At 35.4% G+C, this 13081-nt stretch overlaps 1 protein-coding gene across 2 annotated transcripts in view; it reads right to left on the reverse strand.

Annotated features, from left to right (window-relative positions):
* MED30 (mediator complex subunit 30) overlaps positions 1-13081 on the reverse strand; it is a 56932-nt gene that overhangs the window by 16636 nt on the left and 27215 nt on the right. The window lies entirely within an intron of this gene.

Consider the following 13081-nt stretch of genomic DNA (forward strand, 5'->3'; position numbering starts at 1 on the left):
GGAATAAAAGAAACCTTCCACCACTGGTTGTCTCCAGGAGCAAATACAAAATGCTCTGTTTGGCATTCAAATCATGACCTAAATCACACCTATCCAGTGACATTGCATTCTCAGCTCTCCAATAAGATACTCCATCTTTCAGCTCCCAGAATTTCCCCTGGCTGTCTCCCCTGCCTGGAATGTTCTCCTACTTCTGCTCCATCTATCGGTCTGTCTCACTTCCTGTAAGTTCTAAAATACCAACTTCAACAGGAAGCTTTACAACTCCTCTCAAATCCAATGCCTTCCATCTCATTTCCTATTTATTCTATATAGCTTGCTTTTTATATTTTTATTTTCATGTTTTCTCCCCCAAGAGATTGTAAATTCCTTGAGAGCAGGAACTATCTTTTGCTTCTTAACAGCACTTAACATAGATCCTGGCACATAGTAGGCATTTAAAAAATGTCAATTTACTGAAAAACTTATAAACATGATGAATTATATAACTTATTTACCCTTGGTCTTAGGAATAGATAAATTTGTAAACATTTTCTCATGTACTATCTAAACTTTTCTTACTATCTCTAAGATTTTTCTTTTCTTCTTTCATCTGCCAAAATTATCTGAGAACCCATGCTCTCCTTAGTATCTTATGAATATGGAATAATCTGGGCAACGCTCTACGGAGTGTAAATCTAAATGAAAGGTATAATGATTCATACTAAAGGCACATCAAACTGTTATATTTTTACTCTGGTGTTGTTTCTACTACTTTTTGGCATAAAAATATACTGTATGTCTAATAAAAGGCCTTCTACACTGTCAAGAAGAATGAAATTCTTTTAACATAAGATCATTACCCTTTGTCCAATCTTTTCCAGGTTAGGTTTAACATCAAGAATCTTTCAAAATAAAACCTCTTCTCTAAAATTAGAACTCTTCTTCCAGATTAAAAAAAATTAAACTGAAGTCCTAAATAAAAAATATAATCATAAAATCACGGAGTCCTTAAGTGATCATGAAGAGTCAAGGGTTGGCACAAAACAAAACTTTATGTAAAAATGTAAACACCATTCTTAGTTCTTGAGCTCTATGCAAATAGTCAATAAAGAGAGCAATCATGTGGTCAGATATTGCTTTTGAACTTAAATGAGGTATAAGTTTTAAAGTAAAAAAACAATTTCTTGTGTTGTACAAACTAATTCTGAAAATAGTTCACAGAGTGTTCCAAAGATATTTTAATAGGGGCCACATTGTCAGAATAAATAATACAAAAGGGACCTAAAATATTGTTTACTTTGGAAAACAACCCTCATTTAGATATAAAAGTTCTAGTATATGTGAAAATAGTTATGGTTTTATATATATGTTAGGAAATGTGAAATATTATAAGAGTAGGTATGACTATTTCACTATCTTTAATAAATTCCGAGGGTTCCCTATTATTTTCAGAATCAAATACAAACCACTTTGTGCCTTTTACAGCCCTTCATACAATCTGGTCCTGTCCTGCTTTCAAGTCTTAGACTTTATTCCCTATCATACACTCTATGATGCTGGGACCCTGGCCTTTTTGCTTCTCCTCCAGCAAGGCACTCCATGCCTTTTCACTGGCTGTTTCTTTACCTGAGAAGCTCTCTTCCCTCACCTCTGCCTCTTGCTTCAAAGACTCAGCACAAAGCTAACCTTTTGTAACAGTCCCTCTAACTGCTAATGCCTTTCTCCTGAGATTACATTAAATTAATCCTGTATATATATATATATATATATATATACACACCATAAATAAATCAATATATTTGTTTCGATATGTGTGTATGTATATCTATCTATCCATCCTTGTTTTCTCCAGTTAGAAATGAGTTTGTTAGACCATATTTAGTTTTCTTTATAGCTGAGGCATCTTTCAAAGTAAGTGCTTAACAAATGCTTGGATTGTAACCTTAAAATTTCTTAGACTTATAAATGTTGGAAATTTCACCATTGGGAAATTTCATACTTTAAGAATTTCCTACTGATAGTGGGAACTCTATTGGAATGTGAACCCCATTGGCATGGGAGGTTCCTTCTCCTCCCTACTTAAGATTACTTTAGGACAGAAACCTTTTGCTGAACAATGGAAAGGGCTTTGATCTATGCTTAAGCATAGAACAGGAAGTTCTTTGAGTCATGATTGATTTTAGAATTGATACAATAGAGATACTTGGAATGACAGAATCAGGTCTTGGAACTTCCAATCTCCACCCTACTCAGGGTAACAGGATTTAGGAAGGGCTGCAGCAAAGGATCAAGATTTAATTATTTGAGGATATGACCTTCAACAGACATGTGCAAAGCCACAGACCTCTGGGCAGTCCTGGGTTAAGCTAGAGCCACCATTGGCACAGGGAAGACATGGACAGTGATTGGTAGATGTGAGAACTGAAGGGAGGGAACTTGGATGGTGTCCTTAAAGATAGCGGGGTCTGAAGACTGAGGTGGTTGGAGAGGTTTTGCTCTGAGAGGTTGTGTTCTGAGAAGCTTGCTCTGAAGGAAGCTGGAGGTGGAGGCCCCTGAGACTGTTTCTCCATTTTGGTCACGTGAGTGATAGGGACTGATCTCTTTTCTTTGCCTCAGCTATCTAAGGGCTTGGGCCTTTTGACCCAGCCTAAACAGAGGGGGTATTTAAGCCCTATTCTCTTCTCTCCCCTTTCTCTCTCCCTCTCTCTCTCTATCTCTAATACCTTTCTTCCTCCTGTTTGTAATTAAACTCCATAAAAGGTTGACTGCTGACTTGAGTTTTCATTAAGGAATTACATAGCTGAATTCCTTGGCGACCTTAAATTAATATATATCAGTCTTTTAAAGTGATTTCCTTGTCACAGTATGATAATATAAAGTTTTTATAATTTATTACAAGTAATCAATTTTGCATCCCATATGGACTTATTTTCCAGAATACTTAACTCCAGTCAATACTTATATTATAACTTATTTTTTTAAAAGAAAAAGTTATATACTATATAATCATACATTCAAGGTATGATTCTGAAAATATGAACATACCACAGAATGTCAAGAAACAAATTAGCATACAAGTAAAATACCAAGAGCCAAAACATGTCACAGAACTATCAAAAGTAAAACTGACAGTTATGCTTATTAGTGGTTAGAAAATGTAAATACATTTTCATGACTATCTATGATTTAAATACACAATCTCACCATTGATTGATTTAACGGAGCTTGACAGCTGCTATTTTGAAATTTCATCAGCTGTGCTTAATTTGATACTTTAACAGGTGAATGTGTAAGTATAGAAGATACTTTAAAATATATGTATGCAAAGTCATGGCAAGCCACTTGATATTCATGACAAATGTGACACTTCATCAAAATGCTTTAATTCTTAAACATATATTCTCAATCATACCTCAATGATATAAAAACTACTCACATACCTTTTCCATCATAAACAGTAATTTAACAGAATATATAAAATTAAAAATTGCCCCCCTCTGGTTTTGGTTACTTTCATTTAACCTCAGATGACAAATATGGAAGAGGAAGCACAAGGTTAATATGTCAATAGTCAATATCCCTAACTACTTATTAAATATGGAGTAGAGTTGTCTGTATGTTTTCTCCATAGACTGAGAGCTACTCATGGGCAAAGAGCACTTTGGTCTTTTGCCTTTCTTCAAATCTCCAGCACTTAGCACAATGCTTGGCATAAAGTTGGTGCTTAATAAATGTCTACTGACAGATTTATTGAAATAACTAACCTTTAAAATTTACATTTTTATATTTTGTTCAGCAGAGATTAAGGTGGCAAAAAAATTGGCACTGGGTACTATGTAGCAATTTGTTTAAAGTTTTATTTTCCCCTATTTAAAATATTTAATCCAGAGGTTTAAACACAATCCAATTGATAAGTATTTATTAAAAGCATGTGCTACATGAAAAAAAAAAACTTTGTGAGACCCTGACTATACAAAATGAAAAAAACAATCCATATGTACAAGGAGAGTATTCTTATATGTGTGTGTGTGTGTGTACATATATATATATGTATACATGTCCTTTTGTGCATGTTTTTAAAAAAGGAGGAAATGAAACATTCATAGAAAGAAGAACAATGTGTCAACAAATATGTATATGCAAAACATTTTGAGGACTAAAAAACAAATTCTAGGAAACTCAAAGTTTAGTTAGAAAAATTCTGCTAAGAATCTGGCAAGACCCATCACATTAAATCATTGTCTACTTTATTATTTAGTCTAAAACTTGACATGCATGGTTCAGAAGTAAAGCAAGAGAGGACAATATCTGGAGATTTTGCAGACTTTACACCATGAATACTTTTATGAATACTAAATTTAACTCTCCCCTGATTGTGAAGATTAAATTGCAACCCCTGTCTATTTTTAGATTTTAATCACCAAAAGTGTAAATATCCTACTTAAAAGTTGAGTATGGAGATCTGCCAATTTTTAGATCTAATCACCAAAAGTATAAACATCCCACTTAATCATTAAGTGGGAGGTCTGTGACCCACATGTGCAATAGTGGGTGACAAATCAGAATCGACAAGCAAGGTTTTAGACCATGATTTGTCCATGTAAAAAGTGGAGGAAGACATAGGAAGTAATGCAAAATAGGCATCTTTAAAAGGAGTATTCACTTCCTGTGAGAGAGACTTCTTCATTCTTTGGAGTGGAGGCTGAAGGAGAAATCTGCTAAATGGACCTGAGACCCAGTTCCTGATGAGACTGTTGGACTGACATATGGTGAGTAAAAGAACTGACTCCTTTCTTAGATATATTTTCTGAAGAAACTAAGCTTCAGGAGAGACTAGCCTCTTGAGAGAGTTTTTCTCCAGATCGTTGGCTTTTCCTAGGCAAGCTAAGAACCAACTCTCCCTGCCTGGGTTGGGCTAGGGACCAGAAGTAAATTACTTAGTGCTTAAGTTAGGCATCTTATCCTATTCTCTCTCTGATTTTCTTAATTTACTCTTCCTACATTTTGTAAATAAATTGTAAACAAATCTCTTGTAATAAATTAAATTCCTGGTGACCACACTCTTAAATAATCCAGTCTAACCTTTTTATAAATAATCCCTTTTTCCCCTTACACTTTCTTCTAGAGTTAAGAGGCACTGTAAATACCAAACAACATTAAAAAAATTAAAATGGTTAATAGTTTAACAAATGAAAAATACATTACAAACCAAGGAGTCCTTTCCAAATCACCTATTTGTGTGAAAGAGGATCAAAGAATCATTAGATCAAAGGGGAAAAATCAATACCAAATTATAAAATGAAAAGATATGGAATGCAAATGGCAAATGAGGGAATTTCCAACATGACATATTCAAATAAGCTGGTAAAAAAATGGGAAGTAGATAAGACAACAAACATTGATACAGTCTATAACCATTTCTCAAGTCTGATTAAGGTAAAAATATTGCTACCATAAGAAAGAAAAAACACAAGCCTTTTTAGGTCTTGGTCAACCAATACTTAATCTTTTTGACAACTGAAGAGATCTGGTAGCTAAGAGCAACACAGACTTAGAGAGTAAAATCATACACAAGAGAATGGTGGAAGATTATGAGTAGTTCTATCTCATAAAACATGGAGAAACACTGCAGGGAAAAACAAGCTTAAGAAATCATAGTAAGAAATCTAAATCAAATAATTCCAGGGCATTTAAGGATGAAACTAGAAAGAAAATAAAGAATGGATAAGAAAAGTAATAAATAGGTGGGTAGTGGGAGTGAATAGGCTCCAACACACTACTAATTAAATATAGTATCAGACGTAACTGGTATACTACATCGGTTTCTGCATGAAAGGAAAAAAAAAATTCTAGAGCAAGCTCCAAACTTATAAGAAGGAACCTCAGTAAAAAGTTTAATGGGAGAACATGAATAAACAAGTACATGAGAAAGGATTTATTAAGTGTTCGCTACATGCCAAGCCGTGTTGAGATGAGGCTACAAATACAAAAACAATTCTTGGCTGCAAGAAGTTTATATTCTAATAGGAGAATGGGTGGCCAAGAACAGGGTCATTTTTTGTCCAGAAATTTTCAGGGATGTGTGTGGCCATGGGAGAGTAGATGGACAAAACCCTTCTAAAGGCAAGAGCAGTTTATTTGAACATGGTTTCAACATGGAAGTGGGGTGGGTGGGGAGAGTTGCACCAGGGCTGTGGAGATACACATATGGCAGCAAGGTTGCCAATAGCTAGGCTGTTGAGAAGACATTGGGAAGAAGGTAGTAAGCATGACTGGGATCCACCTCTAGCAAGTAGACCAGAAGGGGTAGTCATCTATCAAGTGAGCTTAAAGGGAACTTGCAGTCTATCCCAAAATGTAATTAATAATAACAACAATGTTAATGATGATAAATAACTAAATAAATGATGGAAAAAATGTTACAGTAATTCTCAGGAGTTAGAGAACATTGTGAGTTGAAATAGAATAACATTACAACTCTCAAGTTTTTTACTGAAGAAACTATGGCTCAGAGTGACTTGTCTATTTATTTATACAACTAATAAAATGTCAGAGGTAAGATCATCCTAATTCTAAGTCCTCGCTTTGAAAGATGCCTAATTTAGCTGCCTGGAGAAAAGGAGTGAGCAATATGAATGTCATAAAGGTAGAAATATGCAAACCTGGTCTGAATATACTAAGGAGACAAGTTAGGCTAATACTGCAGATTACTTTTGGTCAGCATAGTGGGAGATAAAGTTGAGAGGAGAGGTTGGAGCTAGATTGAGGAGGGCTGTGAACACCAAGGAATTCTGATTGTACCTAAATGCTAAATATTGAAGGCTATGAGAAATGAAGAAATGACATGATGAAAGCAGCATTTTAAGATTATTTTAATGATGGTATAAGATAACAGTAATTTTTTTTAATGTAAAAAATTGGAAATGGGGTAGCAGAAGCAAGATCAGAGAACTTAAGGCTAGAAGAAACTTTATAAATCATCTCATCCAATCAAACTTTAAAGAAAAGGAAATGGAAGCACACAGAATTTAAGTGAATTGTCCAAGACAACACAGGAAGTAAAACAGAAGGTTACATACTGAGGAAGATGAAGGTTCCATCTCATACTCTAGAAAAGAGTAGGTAACACAGGTGTGGGAGGGTGAAGTAATGACAGTGTGAAAATGAACCCTTACCTAAAATAAAAAGGAACTCCTATTAGACTATACGAAGAGACAGGAGAGCCTGCTGCCTGGCTCAATGAGTATTGTGAATTTTAGTTTTATTCCACCTTCCTTAGTCTTTAGAATTCTAGCAACCAGGAATGTATATACCCCCATTTAAGGATTAACTGTAGGAGAGGATGGCCTATGACTGGCATGTGCTAGCAAGTGACAAATCAGAAACAACTAACTGACCCCCTGGTCTGTCCTAAGCCAAACTTAAGCCACCATTGGTATATGTGAATCTTGAAATTTCTCAGACTTGTGAATGTTAAAAAATTCCCCATTGGGGAATTCTCCATTGGGATAACTCCCTATTAGGGACCATTCCCCATCTAAAATGTGAGAACTCTACTTGGATCAGAAATGGGAGGACCTCTACTCCACCCATACTTAAGACTGCTTTAGGGGAGAAAACTCCTTGCTAAACAATGAAAGTACTTAAACCCATACTTATAATGAGGCAAAAAGTTCTTTAAGCCATGCCTATTTTTAGAATTGATACAATGGGGTGCTAAGTACCTATTAAAGGTCAGGCAACTTGTAAACTTGCCAAGACAAAAAGGTGAGAAACTTACTCAGAGATTCTAATCTACTCAGCTGTGAATTCAGAATGGGCTGTCCTTTGGAAAACGTCTACTGTGATTGGTAGATGGAAGAACTTAGGGGAGGTGCCAAAGGAAAAAATTCCCTATATAAGGAAAAGAAAAAGTCTCTTGAGGACAGTCAGCTGGGAAAGGCTGCCTTGAAGGGTCTCTCTCGAGACTCTCTCGGGGACATATCAGATTGAGGATTGAGCTGGTGAAAGTCAGCTGAGATGGAGCTGGCCTGCTGTCACTAGAATCCTTGCTTGGACAGATCTTATGAGGATCGCTTGAGAAGGAGCTCTTGAGAGACAGTCTGAAACATTCAGATTGAGGATTGAGCTGGTGAAAGCAGTTGAGATGATGCTGGCCTGGTGTCACTAGAATCCTTGCTTCGCAGATCTTGTGGTGAGTGATTAAAGACTGACTGATCTCTCTATTAAGACTCAGGTCTAGGCCATGTTGGCTTAAGACCCTTCATACTTATTCCTTTCTTACTCTTTCTCTCTTTCTTTAATTCCTCATTGTATTATTAATTAAAGTCTCTATAAAACCCAGTTGACTTGGGTATATTCATAATTGGGAATATTTCCCTGGCGACCACCTTATATTTGATTTTAAACAAGACACTGTAGTGAAAACATATTTTCAGCGGTCAAATTTACTCACCCACTCTTATATCTATCACAATTTATATCTTCCACTATTTTACTCACTACAGTTTACAACTTTCAACCATTTTAACTCTTACAGTTTAAGGCTCCCACTCTTTTAAATGCCACAGTTTATGGCATCAACCACTTTAATTATTACATATATGTGAGACATAGGAAGTGATATAAAGAACTGCCTATATATTTTGTGTCACTGTGAGTCTCAAGAGAATCAACTGGAGAGAACTGAGAGCAGTAACACCCAAAACGGCGGCAGGCAGGGGATGGCAGACCCTGAGCCTCCTCAGGAATACAGAACAGCTGCGGAGAACGTACAATTTGCCTGGGGCTAAAACCTCAGATCATCAGACAGATACACTGAGAGCCAGTCCTCCTCACTCAGATTTCTGACTGGAAAAGGGGAGGAAAAAACCATAGAGATGGCAAACAGTGCAGAGTTGGAACAGACTTCAAACACCAAGAAAAGCAAGAAGAAGGGGGTGACTTTGGACACATTTTATGGTGCAAAAATACAAAATACAGAGGAGGTAGAAGAAGAAACACAAAAAAATGCTCCAATAACTTCCAAAAGAAATGGAAATTCTCCACAAGCTCTTGAAAAATTTAAAATGGAAATTATCAAAAAGATGGAAGCCTTCTAGCAGAAAAAAATGGGAAACAATGCAAAAGGAACTCAGCAATCTGAGGGACCAAAATATGCAAATACAGAAACAGCTTGAAGCCTCAAAAAACATGTCAGACCAAACTGAAAAGGAAAACTAGTCTTTAAAGGTTAAAATCAGGCAACTGGAAGATAATGATCTTGCAAAAAGATCAAGAATTAATAAAGCAAAGTCAAAAGACTAAAGAATTAGAAAAGAACATAGAATATCTCACTGGCAAGGTGACAGACCTGGAAAACAGAGGAAGGAGAGACAATCTGAGAATCAATGGTCTACCAAAAATCAAGAAATACAGTAATCTTGATATCATAGTACATGATATCATCAAAGAAAACTCCCCAGATATTCTAGAACAAGGGTACAAAATGTGCATTGAAAGAGTTCACAGAACACCCTCTACACTAAATCCTCAAAAGACAAGTCTCAGGAATGTAATTGCCAAACTCCAAAGCTTCTAAGCAGAAGAATAAAATCTTACAAGAAGCCAGAAAAAAAGACAATTTAGATATAAAGGAACAACAATCAGTGAGGATCTAGCCATTTCCACTCTGAATGACTGTAAGGCATGGAACATGATATTCAGAAAGGCAAGGGAGCTGAGTCTTCAACCAAGAATAAGCTATCCATCAAAACTGACTATATACTTCCAGGGGAAAATATGGGCATTCAACAAAATACAAGAATTCCAAGTATTTATAAAGAAAAGACCAGAGCTCTGTTGAAAGTCTGACATCCAAACACAAAGAGCAAGAGAAATTTGAAAAGGTAAATATGAAGGAAAGGGAAAAGGAGAAAAATATTACCTTTTTCTTTTATCCAAACTCTCTTCTATAAGGACTACATTTATATCAAATTTATATATACTAAGATGTGGGGAAAATGTAATGTGTAACTCTCAAAAATTGTATGCATCATTAGAGTAGTTAGAAGAATCACGCATAGGGAAAGATTGGGGCATCAAGATGATATGGAGAAAGGGGGGATAGAAAGAAAAAGGGAGGGGGGGTATTGGTGATGGTACTAAGATATACTTCAAGAAATAGAAAAAAACTAAATAGAATAATCTTTGTCACACAAAGATACACATTGGAAGTAGAGGGGAAGAATGCTATAAGAAGGAGAGGAAGAGAATGCAAATTGGTATTTCTTAAACCTTACTCTCAGTGAAATCAACTCTGAGAGGGAAGAACATCTAGATCCCTCTTGAATTCTATTTTATCCAACAGGGTAAGAGAGAAGGGGAAATAAAGGAGAGGAAAGGGGGAGGGAGTAAAAAAATGGAGGGAAGGAGAGGGAGAAGGGGAAGGGAACAAAAAGGGAGGGGCTACAAAAAGGAGTATATCAAGGGAGGGGATTAGGGGGACTGATCTAAAGTAAATCACTGGTTTAAAAGGTTATAGCTAAAGAAGAAAGGTCAGAATTAGGGGAGGATATCAAAATGCCAGCGAATCCACAAGTGACAATCATAACTTTAAACGTGAATGGGATGAACTCACCCATAAAACATAGACGAATAGCAGAATGTATTAAAATCCCAAACCCTATCACATGTTGTCTTCAAGAAACACACATGAGGCGGATAGATACTCACAATGTCAGAATTAACAGAAGAAGTAAGACCTTTTGGGCCTCAACTGATAGAAAGAAGGCAGGAGTTGCAATCATGATATGTGACAAAGCCAAAGCAAAAATAGACCTGGTTAAAAAGGATAGGGAAGGTAAATATATTCTGTTAAAAGGAAGTATAGACAACGAGGAAATATCACTAATCAACATGTATGCACCAAATGGTATAGCACCGAAATTTCTAATGGAGAAACTAGGAGAATTGAAGGAGGAAATAGAGAGTAAAACCATATTAGTGGGAGACTTGAACCAACCACTATCAAATTTAGATAAATCAAATTAAAAAAAAAGAGGTAAAAGATTTGAATTAAATCATAGAAAAATTAGAGTTAATAGATATACGGAGAAAAATAAATAGGGACAAAAAGGAATACACCTTCTTGTCAGCACCACATGGCATATTCACAAAGATTGACCATACACTAAGTCACAGAAACATGGCATCCAAATGCAGAAAAACAGAAATAATAAATGCAGCCTTTTCAGATCATACGGCAATAAAAATAATGATGAGTAAGGGTACATGGAGAGCCAAATCAAAAATTAATTGGAAATTAAATAATATGATACTCCAAAATCGGTTAGTTACAGAACAAATCATAGAAACAATAATTTCATTGAGGAAAATGACAATGGTGAGACATCCTTTCAAACCCTATGGGATGCAGCCAAATTAGTACTCAGAGGAAAATTCATATCCATGAGTGCATATATTAACAACTTAGGGAGGGCAGAGATCAATGAATTGGAAATGAAAATAAAAAAACTTGAAAGCAAACAAATTAAAACCCCCCAGAAGAAAACCAAACTAGAGATCCTAAAAATTAAGGGAGAAATTAATAAAATCTTAAGTGATAGAACTATTGAAGTAATAAATAAGACTAGAAGCTGGTACTTTGAAAAAACAAACAAAATAGACAAAGTACTGGTCAGTCTAATTAATAAAAAGAAAGAAGAAAAGCAAATTAACAGCATCAAAGATGAAAAGGGGGACCTCACCTCCAATGAAGAGGAAATTAAGGCAATCATTAAAAACTACTTTGCCCAATTATATGGCAATAAATATTCCAACCTAGGTGATATGGATGAATATTTACAAAAATATAAATTGCCTAGATTAACGGAAAAAGAAATAGAATTCTTAAATAATCCCATATCAGAAAAAGAAATCCAACAGGCCATCAAAGAGCTCCCTAAGAAAAAATCCCCAGGGCCTGATGGATTCACAAGTGAATTGTATCAAACATTCAAAGAACAGCTAATCTCAATACTATACAAACTCTTTGACATAATAAGCAAAGAGGGAGTTCTACCAAATTCCTTTTATGACACAAACATGGTACTAATTCCAAAGCCAGGCAGGCCAAAAACGGAGAAAGAAAACTATAGACCAATCTCCCTAATGAATATAGATGCAAAAATCTTAAATAGGATACCAGCAAAAAGACTCCAGTAAGTGATCAGAAGCACTATGATCAAGTAGGATTTATACCAGGAATGCAGGGCTGGTTCAATATTAGGAAAACCATCTACATAATTGACCATATCAACAAGCAAACCAACAAAAATCACATGATTATCTCAATATATACAGAAAAAGTCTTTGATAAAATATAAAACCCATTCCTATTAAAAACACTTGAAAGCATAGGAATACAAGGGTTGTTCCTAAAAATAATAAACAGTATATATCTAAAACCATCAGCTAACATCATCTGCAATGGGAATAAACTAGATGCATTCCCAAAAGATCAGGAGTGAAACAAGGATGTCCATTATCACCTCTACTATTTGACATTGTACTATAAACACTAGCAGTAGCAATTAGAGAAGAAAAAGAAATTGAAGGCATTAAAATAGGCAAGGAGTAGACCAAGTTATTTTTCTTTGCGGATGATATGATAGTCTACTTAAAGAATCCTAGAGAATCAACCAAAAAGCTAGTGAAATAATCAAAAACTTTAGCAAAGTTGCAGGATACAAATTAAACCCGCATAAGTCATCGGCATTTGTATATAATTCCAACACATCTCAGCAGCAAGAATAATAAAGAGAAATCCCATTCAAAATCACCTTAGACAAAATAAAATACTTAGGAATCTATCTCCCGAGACAAACACAGAAAGTATATGAACACAACTACAAAACACTGTCCACACAACTAAAACTAGACTTGAGCAATTGGAAAAAACATTAACTGCTCATGGATAGGACGATCCAATATAATAAAAATGACCATCCTACCCAAACTTATTTATCTATTTAGTGCTATGCCCAATGAACTTCCATTGAACTTTTTACTGAATTAGAAAAAACCATAACAAAGTTCATTTGGAAGAACAAAAGATCAA

Source organism: Monodelphis domestica, chromosome 3 (assembly GCF_027887165.1).
Source record: "Monodelphis domestica isolate mMonDom1 chromosome 3, mMonDom1.pri, whole genome shotgun sequence".
Taxonomy (NCBI): Eukaryota; Metazoa; Chordata; class Mammalia; order Didelphimorphia; family Didelphidae; genus Monodelphis; species Monodelphis domestica.